Source organism: Podarcis muralis, chromosome 5, assembly GCF_964188315.1.
Source record: "Podarcis muralis chromosome 5, rPodMur119.hap1.1, whole genome shotgun sequence".
Classification (NCBI taxonomy): Eukaryota; Metazoa; Chordata; class Lepidosauria; order Squamata; family Lacertidae; genus Podarcis; species Podarcis muralis.
This window is the reverse complement of record NC_135659.1, coordinates 28,441,851-28,455,711: the sequence shown is the minus strand read 5'-3', so window position 1 is coordinate 28,455,711 and position 13,861 is coordinate 28,441,851.

The following is a 13,861-nucleotide window of genomic DNA, read 5'->3' as shown; positions in this document are numbered from 1 at the left end:
CCGCCGACCTTTCGATCAGCAAGTCCTAGGCACTGAGGCTTTAACCCACAGCGCCACCTGCGTCCCGGACATAGCATGGAGATGCACAAAAAGAAAAGAAAAGATGCACCTGGTGAATTTCTGCATGCTGCATGCTTCATAAACTGGGGATGGGGGATGGGCGGAGGCAAGTGACGATGAGGTAGTAAAGACTCCCCCAGCAGACTTCAGCCTCTCACTAATAACGGCATGCTTGTCCTTCTGTTAACTGCATAACAGAGAACCTAATTCCATGCTGTTGAAATTGGTGATGCAGATTATTATATAAAAAAAATAGTTCCGACTGGGGCTTGAACATGTGGTACCATTGCACGGGTTTTCTTTCTTTTTTTAATTGCTCTAAACATAGAACCGCTTTTCTCTTCCCTTGTCTTTATATGCTCTTTTTCTCCAGGTGAGGCTTCTGCACTCCAGCTTCTTTCTGCTGTTCGACTGGAAGCTTTAACAAACAGCAAAGTGTGATCTTGCCTCTCCACTGCTATGTGTTGCCAGGCAATCAGGGCAGAAATAATTAACACATGAAAGTGGTCTCCCAGTATCCTGCTGAATGCAATTGGAAAGAGTTCAAATGAAAAGATTTCTGAGCTTTCCCACTTTGTGCGCTGCACACGTTAAGGCGAGCGTTTGGAAAAGGCAGCAGCCAGGTTCCATTTTGAGTGCCTTCGCTGTGTAAGCCAGAGAGTTGTATTTATTAATTCTGAGCAGATTTCTATTTAAACAGGGGAACATGTTTGCCGCATTACTTACAATGCCTCTTCATCTAGGGGTAACGACATCTCCCACTGCTCTAGGTTTCCAGAAACAATCTCTTGTAAGGTCAGATGATGCCTATGTGATTATGAATCTTGCACAAAGTGAAGTGAACATCCGTTTTAGGGAAGGAAAGGGACCGCTCAGACCACCTAACAGAAATGGAAGACTAAAAAGAGGAAGAGGAGTTTGTACCTGCATTCCAATACATCGCTGGATTTCTCTCCACCCAAAGGCTAAGCATTTAGGCCTGGCCTAAGCAGGCAGAAGGACACGGGTGGTGCTGTGGGTTAAACCACAGAGCCTAGGACTTGCCGATCGGAAGGTCGGCGGTTCGAATCCCACGATGGGGTGAGCTCCCGTTGCTCGGTCCCAGCTCCTGCCACTCTAGCAGTTCGAAAGCACGTCAAAGTGCAAGTAGATAAATAGGTACCGCTCTGGTGGGAAGATAAATGGTGTTTCCATGCGCTGCTCTGGTTCGCCGGAAGTGGCTTAGTCATGCTGGCCACATGACCGGGAAGCTGTACGCCGGCTCCCTCAGCCAATAAAGTGAGATGAGCGCCACAACCCCAGAGTCTTTTGCAACTGGACCTAATGGCCAGGGGTCCCTTTACTAAGCAGGCAGAAGAGTGAGCACCCTGCATGGTCGAGCCGACTGTAGCTCCTCAGATCACAAGTGGAATACACCCAGGTGAAGAAATCACTCCTGAGCAAAATACTAGCACATAAGCGGGAGAGCCTAGTCCTCTTCTGGCTCTTTTTTTCCTTTTTCTTTTAAACTTCCAGGCTGCTTAAAAATAAATAAAAACCCATAGAATGTTGGAAGTGATCCCAAGTGTTATTCAGTCCAACCCCCTGCAATGCAACGCAGAGGGAACATAATGCAGAGGAACATTGCGTCCCTCTGCAACTCCTTTGATGGAGTTAACTTCACAAGGGAAGGAGGACATAACGTTCTGAGTTGGCGAAATGGGCCACACTAGCTTACCCATCCTCATGCCATTTACAGATTTGAAAGTCAGTTGCACTTCCAAGTTTACTTCAGGATGCTTCCAACAGCAACAAGTGTTTTTGCTAATGGTATCCTAGTTCTAACCCTGTTCTGATTGCATAGCATCTAGCCCCTAGATTGGCATTCTTTTCCAACAGGTTTTTACAAGGATGAGGTGAAGCTGACAATGCCGTCTGTTTATCAGTTTCACTCAAAGAGCAGGGACAGCGAAGAAAGCAGCCGTGGAAAGAGAGAATGCAGGAAGTAGAGGTCACCAGTCTTCCACCCCAGGGAAAACAATAGCACTAGAGCAGGGGTTGGCAAAGTTTTTATGGCTTGGGCTGGTTCACGGTCCCGCAGATGCCACAGTGGGCCAGAGTGAACGCACACACACACACACGCATGCACAAACACTATTTCCAGCACTCCTTCCGGTGCGGAGTAGGCGTGCGCAGCTTCCCATTGGCTGCAGGAGCTTACTGCAGCCAATGGGCAGCCGGCCAGTGTCGTGGAAGGCGACTCCCGCTCTGCTCCATGCCGGTTTAGTACGGCACACGGGAGCCAACCAAGCTGACAGCAGTTGTTCCTGAGCAGGCAGCAGGGGTCCATGGGCCGGTTAAACGACTCCCATGGGCTGCTTGTGGCCCATGGGCCTTTGGCTGCTGACTCCTGAGAGCCAGTGTGGTGTAGTGCTTAAGAGCGGTAGTCTCGTAATCTGGTGAACCGGGTTCGCTTCCCCGCTCCTCCACATGCAGCTGCTGGGTGACCTTGGGCCAGTCACACTTCTTTGAAGTCTCTCAGCCCCACTCACCTCACAGAGTGTTTGTTGTGGGGGAGGAAGGGAAAGGAGAATGTTAGCCACTTTGAGACTCCTGAAGGGGAGTGAAAGGCGGGATATCAAATCCCAACTCTTCTTCTTCTCTTCTTCCTGCACTAGAGTCTGTTTACAATACCTGCAACATTATTGGGGTTTTATATTTGTTTGAAACACACCCCACTTGAGGGGTAAAGCACTCATAAATGTGCACACTCCTCAATATTATTTCCCCCTTTGTGAACAGAAAACAAAAGAATGCAGTTGCTCAGGAGGAACATACTGTAGTTTGTCTTTTCAGTGAGAAATGCATGGCTGAACAATATCAACACCAAGGGAAGAGGGAGGTGTGACAGCACCCTGGCAGGGCAGGAGACGTAACTCAGCTATGAGAAATTTGAGCAACACTGGTCCCACAGCTCCTCTGCTATAAATCATGTATCTACACAGATAGTTTTGCAGTTCTAACACTCCAAAATTGAAGCAGGTTAGCAAGAAAACAAGCTGTCGACATTACTTTAACATACCTACGACGATGTGTGATCAGACTACTTCAGCTGGTTTCTTGTCTACTCGAATCAGGGAATGTATTTGTGCCGAAGCAAAAAATAGAAGCCGGCACTTTGTTAACACGTCTGCGGCATCCAGGAAACCAGCTACAAGTTATATAAATGAGTTATGCAATGCCCACTTCATGACGACTGACATGCCAAAACTCCCTACCTCCTCTATAGAAGGGGAAGGGTTTGTGGGACTCTGGAATGCAGGACAAAGGCTGGTGGCTCCTGGTTTTCAGAATGACCAGAAAGCGGCGGGGAGATCTCAATTAAGAAGTAGCTCCCTGTGGTGGAACATTTCATGCCTCGCTCTAAAACAGCTGATAGTCTTTGCTTTGTCTGCGGGAACAATTAGGATAGTCAATCAGTCTACATTCTGCTGATTTCCCTGACTTGTTTGTTTGTTTGTTTGTTTGTTTGTTTGTTTGTTTGTTTCTTCAGAATTTTTTTGTATTGCAGTGTTCACACAGAAGCTCAAACTCATTGCAGCTTTGGGGGTTTTCCCCATCAGTGCAAAAAGAGAGAAGAGAGAAGAGAAGCCAATTAAACGTTGCTGCTAGATATGAATAATCTCAAGCTCATCGTGTTTTCTGCTGATGCACAATGTCTATCTCCCCCTCTGGCTCACTGGTTTCTATTCTAATGCCACCCCAGCCCCACTAGATCAGGGGTGGTCAATATGGTGCCTTTCAGGTGTTGTTGGACTACAGATCTCATCAGTCACAGCCAGAATGGCCAATGGACAAAGATGGTGAGAGTTGTGATCCAATAGCATGTCAGGCACCATGTTGGCTATTTGTACACTAAATTATCCCAGGCTCCATTGTTGGCTTGCCAAGTTTTGCCCTGGGCTGTGCCCTCCTGGAATCCCCCAAGAGACTGTTGTTTTTGGAATCAGAAGCTAGTATACAAGTGAAACAATTGCCCTTCTGCCATCCTTGCGAAATTGCAGTCACCCAGAGGGAGACTCATAAGCTTCCATGGTACCTCTTGCCCAACGAGTTGTGAATTCACACATATCAAATAGTGAATTCACTCATAGCGGAGTGACAAAGGCTTCTCTGGTAAGCTTCTAGGGTATGATAATTGAAAGGCAATTTTCCAGTTCAGTTTGCACTCTGTGAATGAATGACATTTCTTGAATTCAAAGCTCATTGCAAATATTTGACTCGGCTCTAAAAATCTGGTTTTGATATTTCCAGCTATGGTGATTGGCAGATGTAAAGGACAGCAAGTGCATAGCAAGAAGGGAACCCTGATCTTCTGGATTTCTCTCTTGGAAATAGCATTTCAGAAAAGAGGATTTAGCTGCATTTAGGTTGTGTTTAGCTTAATGGCGCCACACTGAGCATGTGAATTAGTGGTACCTATTGGAAATTATATGCATTTTGTTCTAGTTTCAAGATCCTCTTTCTAAAATGGAAGCCTAGCCTTGAGGGATGTTAACTACAAAGCCTCAGATTTAGGGGCAATCCTTCAGATTTGGATCTGAGAGACCTGGGTTGAAGTCCCAACTCAGTCAGGAACAGAAGCCGATAGAGTCACCAACCAACTTCATAAATCATGTCACCAAGTAAGATCCATTGGTCCATCTAGCTTGGTATTGCTGCACTGCAGAGTCTTATGCAGGAGTCTTTCTGAGCCCTACCTGGTGATGCTAGGGGTTGAACACAAGACAAAGTACATGCTCTGCCACTAAGGCATAGCCCCTTCCCCCTTCTTTAAATTGCAGGCAGGTCGCTGCATCTTAACCTGATTTGAACCATGTGCAGAGTAGAAATGAATTCACTCTTTACCACAAGAATCGATTTCAAAGCTTTACTGGAAAGTCTCAATATAGTTACAAATAAATGTTACAAAAATACAAAGTAACGTGTTACTCTTAAACAAGTAAGCAATGTCATTTGTCTTCTTTTAAGTCTGTAATTCAGTCCAAGAACTTTCTACTCTCTGGTCACAGAGAGAGAGAGATGCTAAGCAGCTTGCTTGTTCATCATCACAGTTTAGCTTCTACTGCTATGGCTGTGGGATCCATCCCTGACAAAGACTCAGGTTTCACCTTCTTGCTGTGAGACATCAGGAGCTTGAGTTTCTGGGATGAGTCATCAATTAGCCTAAAGACTTGAGTGGAAACATCCAACCTTTTCTGCTGCATTTGCCAGAGTGAAACCTCTCATGCAAATCTTTCCTTGCAAATGCAAACCTTTACATAAGTTTTTTTTTCTTCAAACATTGATGCACTTGAATATGAAATTTTATGCATATTAAACATCCATGTCTGAAAGTTTTAAAACATCAGTCATCAAGACCCTGGCAGTCTTGACGCCAGAGCTTAGGTCTCTCCCTTGTGAATCTTCAACAGGGATCTGTCGTGCTTGGAAGAGAAGGATCTCTTCCATATTTCCAGAAAGCATTGTGAACATCAGCTTACAAAGGGAAAACAATTCCATGTATTATACCTTCTTTTTATGAGTCAGTTAAAAAAAAAAAAGAATATTTTTAAAAAACAAATTGATCTTATAAAATCAATCCGTTAGTGCTGTGTGAGTTTACAGAACCATTTTGAGTTGGAAGTATTTCTCTCTCTCTCTCTTTGGTACTCAGAAACCTCACTGCCTATAAAAGCCAAACCATTAAGAACACAAATGCCAGGAGACAGCTGAAAAATTAAGTGAACTTAATATCAATATTCATAATCATGTCAGTTTCACTTCTTAAAAACATTTTCTAAAATGTTAGTTTGCTATAATAATGACTGGTCAGAAGCACAAAGGTTAGGTTAAATCTTCCTTCATTAATGATTTGGCTCAGTGCACCCAGCAGTATAATGTATTTTATGAGTGAGGGAAATGATATTGGTTGGAGAGTTCTCATGTAACAGTCATATCCTGTCCAAATGTAATTTTGAAAACAATCAGAGCCATTATGACCCACACAGAAAAGAAAGATAAAGACAGATAGCTGTATATGGGTTTTTAATAAGTAGTTCACCCTGGGTCTTGAAACATCAGATTGCCAAGTAATATTATTAATGTATAAGCATGTTGGTAAAACCCTGTTATTCTTTCCCATTGGCTGAATATATAGATATGTTTCTGATGCAAATATATTGTAAGTATATTGAATCCACGTTATGTAAATAAGAGTAGAAAATGCATCCATCAAGTATTTGTCTTCATTATTCCACACCCTAAAGAGCTTTCGGGGGCATCAATCTACACTCTGCCTAAATATAACATTTTTCACGGGTATTATGCATTATTTTGCTCTATATCTTAGACTAATTGTTTGACACGTACATCGCTCAGCATCGCACAATCCTTCTGAACTTTGCAACTTTCCTCATGATCCTAGAAACTATAGAAGCCACTGAGCCACAAACCCTCTCTTCGAGTGCTGAGCATGTTTTCACTTACTCCCAAGTGCATTTTGTTCAGCGCTCGCAACCAGACTTGTAAGCTTACATTAGAGAAACCTTCCCCTGGGCTGCAAGTTGCATTGGAAGTGGATTTCGCCTGGATCTGAGTCACTGTCTGTAACAAATATATTTACTAACTTGAGAATAAGGGCGGGCTTTCTCATTTGATGCTTAGCTTACTATCCCCTTTCTGCTGTTATCAGTTTCCCATATTAGCTGATACACTGGGAGGGCTCCCTCCCTTTTACTGCTAGGACCATAACTCAGTGATGGAGTATTGCTCAGGACCGCAATGCCTCAAGGACCACCTCTCTCCATATGAACCAGCTTGGAGCCTGAGACATACCCTCCAACATTTCTCCAATGAAAATAGGGATGTCCCTTTCCCTAGTGATAATTTTACTATTTGTACCCCACACATCTTACTGGGTTGCCCCAACCACTCTAGGCAGCTTCCAAGATATATATATAAAACATAATACAGTGGTACCTCGAGTTAAGTACTTAATTCGTTCCGGAGGTCCGTTCTTAACCTGAAACTGTTCTTAACCTGAAGCACCACTTCAGCTAATGGGGCCTCCTGCTGCCGCTGTGCCGCCGGAGCACGATTTCTGTTCTCATCCTGAAGCAAAGTTCTTAACCTGAAGCACTATTTCTGGGTTAGCGGAGTCTGTAACCTGAAGCGTATGTAACCTGAAACGTATGTAACCTGAGGTACCACTGTAAAATCCCCATACAGGATTGCCTTCAGATGGCTCGCGGGTCAGATAACTCCATACCCTCCAACATTTCTCCAGTGAAAATAGGGGTGTCCTAAGGAAACACGGGACATTCTGGGATCAAATCAGAAACTGGGATGGCATTACTAAATCAGGAACATTCCTGGAAACCAGAGACACTTGGAGGTGCTGCTGAGATCATCATCTGAGGCGCTTCTTCGTGTGCCTCCTCCACAAGAGGTCCGGAGGGTGGCAACACGAGAATGAGCCTTTTCTGGAGTGGCTCCCCGTTTGTGGAATGCCCTCCCCAGGGAGGTTCAGCTGGTGCCTTCATTATAGACCTTTAGGCGCCAGGCAAAAATCAGGCCTTTGGATGATTGACAGCCAATGCCCCTTTTAAAATGTGTTGGAGACGGGGGGATTATTGAGTTGTTCTTGGTTTTTATATTTATTATGTGTTTTATGTTTTAATATTGTGATTTTATCTTGTGAACAGCCTTGAGACCTGCAGATATAGGGCGGAATGCAAAGTATTATTATTATTATTATTATTATTATTATTATTATTATTATTATTATTTTGCATACAGAAGGTCCCAGGTGCAACCCTGGAAGAGACCCATCCGAAACCTTAGATAGATACTGCCTGAAACCCAGGAGAGCAGCAGCAATCAGCAGAGACAATGCTTAAGTAAATGGCCCAATGGTCCAACTTCAATAAATAATAATAAGTATAAGGCTGCTTCCTATGGCTTCCATACTTCTGTGGAAGAGGCATCAAGTCTCTGAGTTCCCCTGCAGGCTAGATTTCAGGGCACTTTCCACAGTCATAGTTTCTACCAGAATGGCGATAAATAGCTGGCCCTGTAGGCCTAATCTGGCCTGCTCTGCAGCTGTGTAGAGATACAGCCTGGCTTTGCTCTTTCTCGTGATACCACTCCTGTGAATGAAAGATACTTGATCAATAACAGAGTCTGTTCTACAAGCATTGCAAAAAATGCCTCCTTGCAAATAATTCTCAATTCCCCCCCCCCCCCCAGCCCAGCACGCCATTAGCTAGCTCTATGGCCCACGTTACAAACCATTTTGTGGCACTCAGTTAATTGTTAGTCTCCAAATGTCATCTGATAAATTTTGCGCTCCTTCATTAAATGTTAGGGTGCCCTCTTTCCTACACCCGCTCCTCTTCTTTTGGTTGCTAGCTATATGAACTGTGTTATGACCTGCCTCGTGTCCTTGATTAATTTTGAGTTAACAACACCATATGAGAAATTTTGCAGTGCTTTGTTAAACACTAATTTAATTCTTACTTAGCAACAGCGTGGAAGGAACGTTCTCATTTGTTGTGGTGGCACCGAGCAACCTCTGCTAAAGCAACAGCAATAAAGGCATTATTATTTTTTAACTTTTTCAGTGCTGTGTTTTTGGAGAAACAATGATGGGTGCAACAGCAACACGTAGCAATAGAAAGCAAGGTGTTGTGGTTGCACCAGTCTTTTCCGGAGAATCTGTCTCAGAAGGTAGTGCAGCAGGACTTCTGTTCCAGCCCCTAGACCAGGGGTCAGCAAACTTTTCCCACAGGGAGCTGGTCCAATGTCCCTCAGACCTTGTGGGGGGCTGGACTATATTTTGAAGAACCCCCCCCCCCCGACTCTCCCCTCCCTTCTCCACAGCACCGGACGAGCCCCGGTGGCTGCTTACCTGTGCCTTGTGAGCGGCAGGGGCTGGTGGTGGTGGGACGATGAGCGGCGCAAAAGGGTTGGCTCCAGAGAGGGGCTGCTTAAAATGGTGCCCACCAACTGCAGCTCAACAAAGCCCAGCCCTTTTCCTCCTCTAGGCAGGTCAGGGAGAAGCCAGGAGGAGAGAGGGAGGAGGCGCTGCTGCGGTGTGTGTGAGGGAGGGGGGGAAATGGCGCAGCCCAAACGATCATTATCCCTACGCCAATCCACACGGTGATTCCCGGACCATCTGCAGGCTGGATCCAGAAGGCAATTGGGCCAGATCCGCCCCCCGGGCCTTAGTTTGCTGATCTATGCCTTAGACACTTGCCTATGGGGTGCCTCTGGGTTCTACCCTGTCTGCCATGCTTTTAGCTTGAAGCCACTGGGGGAGGTCATCCAGAGATTTATGACAGAAATGTCATCAGTATGGGGATGACATTCAACCCTACAGCTCTTTCCCACCTTCTTGCTCCAAGGAGGCTGTTGAAGTTCTGAACTGACCCCTGGAGGTGGCTATGGTCTGGGTGAGCCAAACCATAATCCAGACAAGATGGAGGCACTGTGGTTAAGGATAGCAGCTCTGGATGGAGGTTAACAACCAACCTCCACAACAAACAAACAACCTTAGATGGTTGCTTTCCACCTTGAAGGACCACCACCCTGAAGATGCTGAATCTATGCTTGGATAAGCATAAGTTTTATGGAATCATTTGGATGTGTCTTTGATGTTTCTGTTCTGTTTTAAAGGAAGTTCTGCAAGAAATGTTTTGTATCAATCAAATGGGTCTAGACAATTTTCGTTCCAAAAGGAGTCTGTTTTGTTTCTGAAGAGACTGCACTGTACAGCTCATTGGAGGAACATTGCCTGGCTGTGAGGCATGAAGGCCACTCCCAGCAAGGCCCTTTCCACCTGGCCTAGGGGGCAAGGCCCACACTCACCAGCCCTACTAAAGAGGCCCCTCATGAGGCCGGAGGAACATCACCCAGCTATTGTTTTATTGTTTTATTGATTTAATATTCTGTAAACTGAGGGACACGGGTGGCGCGGTGAGGTTAAAGCCTCAGCGCCTAGGGCTTGCCGATTGAAAGGTCAGCGGTTCGAATCCCCGCGGCGGGGTGCGCTCCCGTTGTTCGGTCCCAGCGCCTGCCAACCTAGCAGTTCGAAAGCACTCCCGGGTGCAAGTAGATAAATAGGGACCGCTTACTAGCGGGAAGGTAAACGGCGTTTCCGTGTGCGGCTCTGGCTCACCAGAGCAGCGATGTCACGCTGGCCACGTGACCCGGAAGTGTCTCCAGACAGTGTTGGCCCCCGGCCTCTTGAGTGAGATGGGCGCACAACCCTAGAGTCTGTCAAGACTGGCCCGTACGGGCAGGGGTGCCTTTACCTTTACCTTTTATTCTGTAAACTGCTTTGAGATTTTTATTAAAAATATAAAGCGGTATAGCAATTAAATAATAATAAATAAAATTAGGAGCCAACTCCTAGGGGCTGAGGGGTCTTTGGCCCCAATAAAATATTTGAGGGGGCTGCCCCCCTCCCAGTTGATGGGCATTGCCATTCAAATGGTACAGGGATTACCTGCTCACCCCTCCCACCCCAATATTTTATTCAAGTTGGCACCCCTGGTACAGCTTTGTGCTGGGATTCAGGCATCTCTGTGTGCTATACCACACAGATTCCCAAGCACGTTATCAATTTCATTTATTCATAATGACATACACATTGAGGCACTATCTATATTGCCTTTCAACACATATTGAAAACCTTCTTTTTCCCTCAAGCCTTTTTACTGGAGACCTTTATCCCAATCTATATTTGGGTTTGTTGGATTTGAAATTGCTTTGTTTATGTAAGCAGATAAAAAACATTGGCAGGATTGCAATAACACTTGTTATGTAGCAAGTATTATGGAGACAATGGAGTGATATAAAATATGGACTGTTGAAAAATATGCAGTAGAAAAGCTTAACAATAGAGCCCATGAAAGGGAAGGTGGAAATCCAGAGGTTTGGAGGAATCTTTAACTGTGGGTGTGTATAGTTGGATTGTTATATCTTAATACCTGTAAACTCAAATAAAAATTATTTCAAAAATAAGAAAGAAATTTGGTTGGTTTGTTCCTTTGCATATGATATCGTTTTTAATTGTTTTTATATATGACTTTGCCTTTAACTGTTTGCATATATGAAATTCTTTTTAATTATTTTCACGCAAGAATTTTTTTTATTAAAAAATGTTCTTTATTGTTGATGTTTTGTGGACTCAAATAAATATACCAGCACCCAGAAAACTATAGCACCTACATAAGAGTGTGGAGGGGGGGGGGGATGTTTTCTGATATTATTGCTGTACTTACTAGGATTCTTCCTGGCATGGAAAATTGGCTGTTTGCTTTTCATTCATTATGAAGTTCAAACCTCTATTGCTTTCCCCCCAAGATCTAAGCTCTTCTCTCTGTCCAGAGTCTGCCAAAGCTCTTAGCCAGACTCTTATCTAGCATCTCTCTGCAACTGTAATCTCAGTTTCTCTATTGGTGTTTGTTTGTTGTTGTTTTTTTAAAAAACCTACTTCAATCTTGTCACCTGCAATCCCATTCAGAGCACTCCTCCTGCAAATATTTGCTTCCTTATCCATCGCAGTGATTACAAGGTTTTGTCAGCCGGAGGTCTTGTGGCAGCCAGCCACAGAGAGGAGGAGTTTGCCAGGGAAGCAGGAAGGATCAGAAGCCAGACTCACTGTGGCTCCATTCCAATGCACCCTCAACACACAAGGCACGCCGGTTTCCTCTTCTTTGATAACACTGTGCATTTTCCATTTTTACATCCATCCATTTTGGGGTGCTCAGAGATTGCACAGGTGTGACAGATGACTTTAATCCAAAGGCTGTGGTTAGTGCCGGATTTACATATAAGCTAAACAAGCAATAATAATAATAATAATAATAATAATAATAATAATAATAATAATAAATTTATTTATACCCTGCCCATCTGGCTGGGCTTCCCCAGCCACTCTGGGCAGCTTCCAATAAAATATTAAAATACAGTAATACATCAAACATTAAAAGCTTCCCTAAACAGGCCAGCCTTCAGATGTCTTCTAAAAGTCTGGTAGTTGTTGTTCTCTTTGACATCTGGTGGGAGGGCGTTCCACAGGGCGGGTGCCACTACCAGGAAGGCCCTCTGCCTGGTTCCCTGTAACTTGGCTTAGGGCTCCACTCTCTTGCCCCCCCCCAATATACTTCTTCTTAATTGTATTTCACTATTAATAGACTTCTTCATAATTGTATTTCAGTTCAACAATTACTTCGATAAAATACATATTTTGTTATGTGCAATTGGCTTTAGATACCTATTCAGTCCATAAATTACCATATAGCATATATTCAACACACACAAAACAGCAACAATTTGTTGTTGACAAAGGACAGCTGGACATCTAAAGGGCCCTATTACCTTCAGTAGCTTAGGGCCTCATCAAACCGAAACCCAGCCCTGGCTGTGGTTACAGGGTACCTCTAAGGTGTCTGTGGGTCTTACTTTATGGAGGGCAGTTCTCCAGGTGAAGTAGGGACAGGTTCAGCTGTGTATTTCTGGTCTGGGCTGACTTGTTCATTCATCAGTGTTCATTCGTCAGTCCATTCACATTTGTCTGTAATTGAAAATGACAAAGCATTTGCAATGAATTGAAATATATATTTAGAGTCGGGGGTTTTTAATGCATATTCTCACAAATGCAGGTCTTATTTAACCACAACAATGTATTTTTTTTAATAAAAAAGCATTTTAGCACAGTTTGTGAACTGAAGATTGTGCTGCAACATTCAGCAAAGCGCAAAATAACTGAAGGATAACTCTGTTCCGATCCCCACTTTCATGTGTGTGGTTCAGATCAGCTGGCATCCAAATTTCAAAAGATCAACTTCCTCAAGCTTTCCTAATTTAGAAGGGCTGTGATGCTGAGGTCCAGTTTAAAGATTAAGACCTATCGGAAGGAAACATGGGGGTGGGGGTTGAAGTTGAAGCGAGCACTTGAACAGCAGACTGAGTGAACACGCAGAGCAACTGGCCACGATGGTGAGATGCATGGCACATATACATATGAATTAGCATATGCAAATGTTATGCAAATCTGTGTCCTCTTTTCTGTGCTGTGTAGGTGGCCATCCCAGCCTATGTAGCAGTAGCAGCGGAAACTTGTGGTTCATTATTTCTCATCTCCAATACCTCTAAACCTCATCCAATGCAGCCTTATCGCTGGCATATCATAGAATCATAGAGTTGGAATAGACCACAAGGGCCATCGAGTCCAACCCCCTGCCAAGCAGGAAACACCATCAGAGCACTCCTGACATATGGTTCTCAAGCCTCTGCTTAAAGACCTCCAAAGAAGGAGACTCCACCACACTCCTTGGCAGCAAATTCCACTGTCGAACAGCTCTTACTGTCAGGAAGTTCTTCCTAATGTTTAATTTGACACCATATTTTATAGCCCTCACACAGAAGCCATTGAAAAGCCCTTCCCTGCAGTTACACACCCTAGGAAGCATGTGTTTTAGAACTGCTCACTATGATCATTGCCCAGTCATGTTCATGTCCCCAGCAACAGTGCTGCTACTATGTCAAGGCTGGTTCAGATACAGGTCAGCACTCAAGACACAGAGACAAGCAGAAAAGTTAACTCAAGGAAACTGCATACAAGGCAGAAATGCCTCCAAACAGGACTGGCCCCTACGAAACAGTTGCCAGGACTGAAGGTCTCCACCCTCTACTTCCCCCTAAGTCTCCTCCTCCTCAGCTGGATGTTTCCCAAGCAGATTTAAACTATGCCAGGAGAGAATCTGTGCTCTTT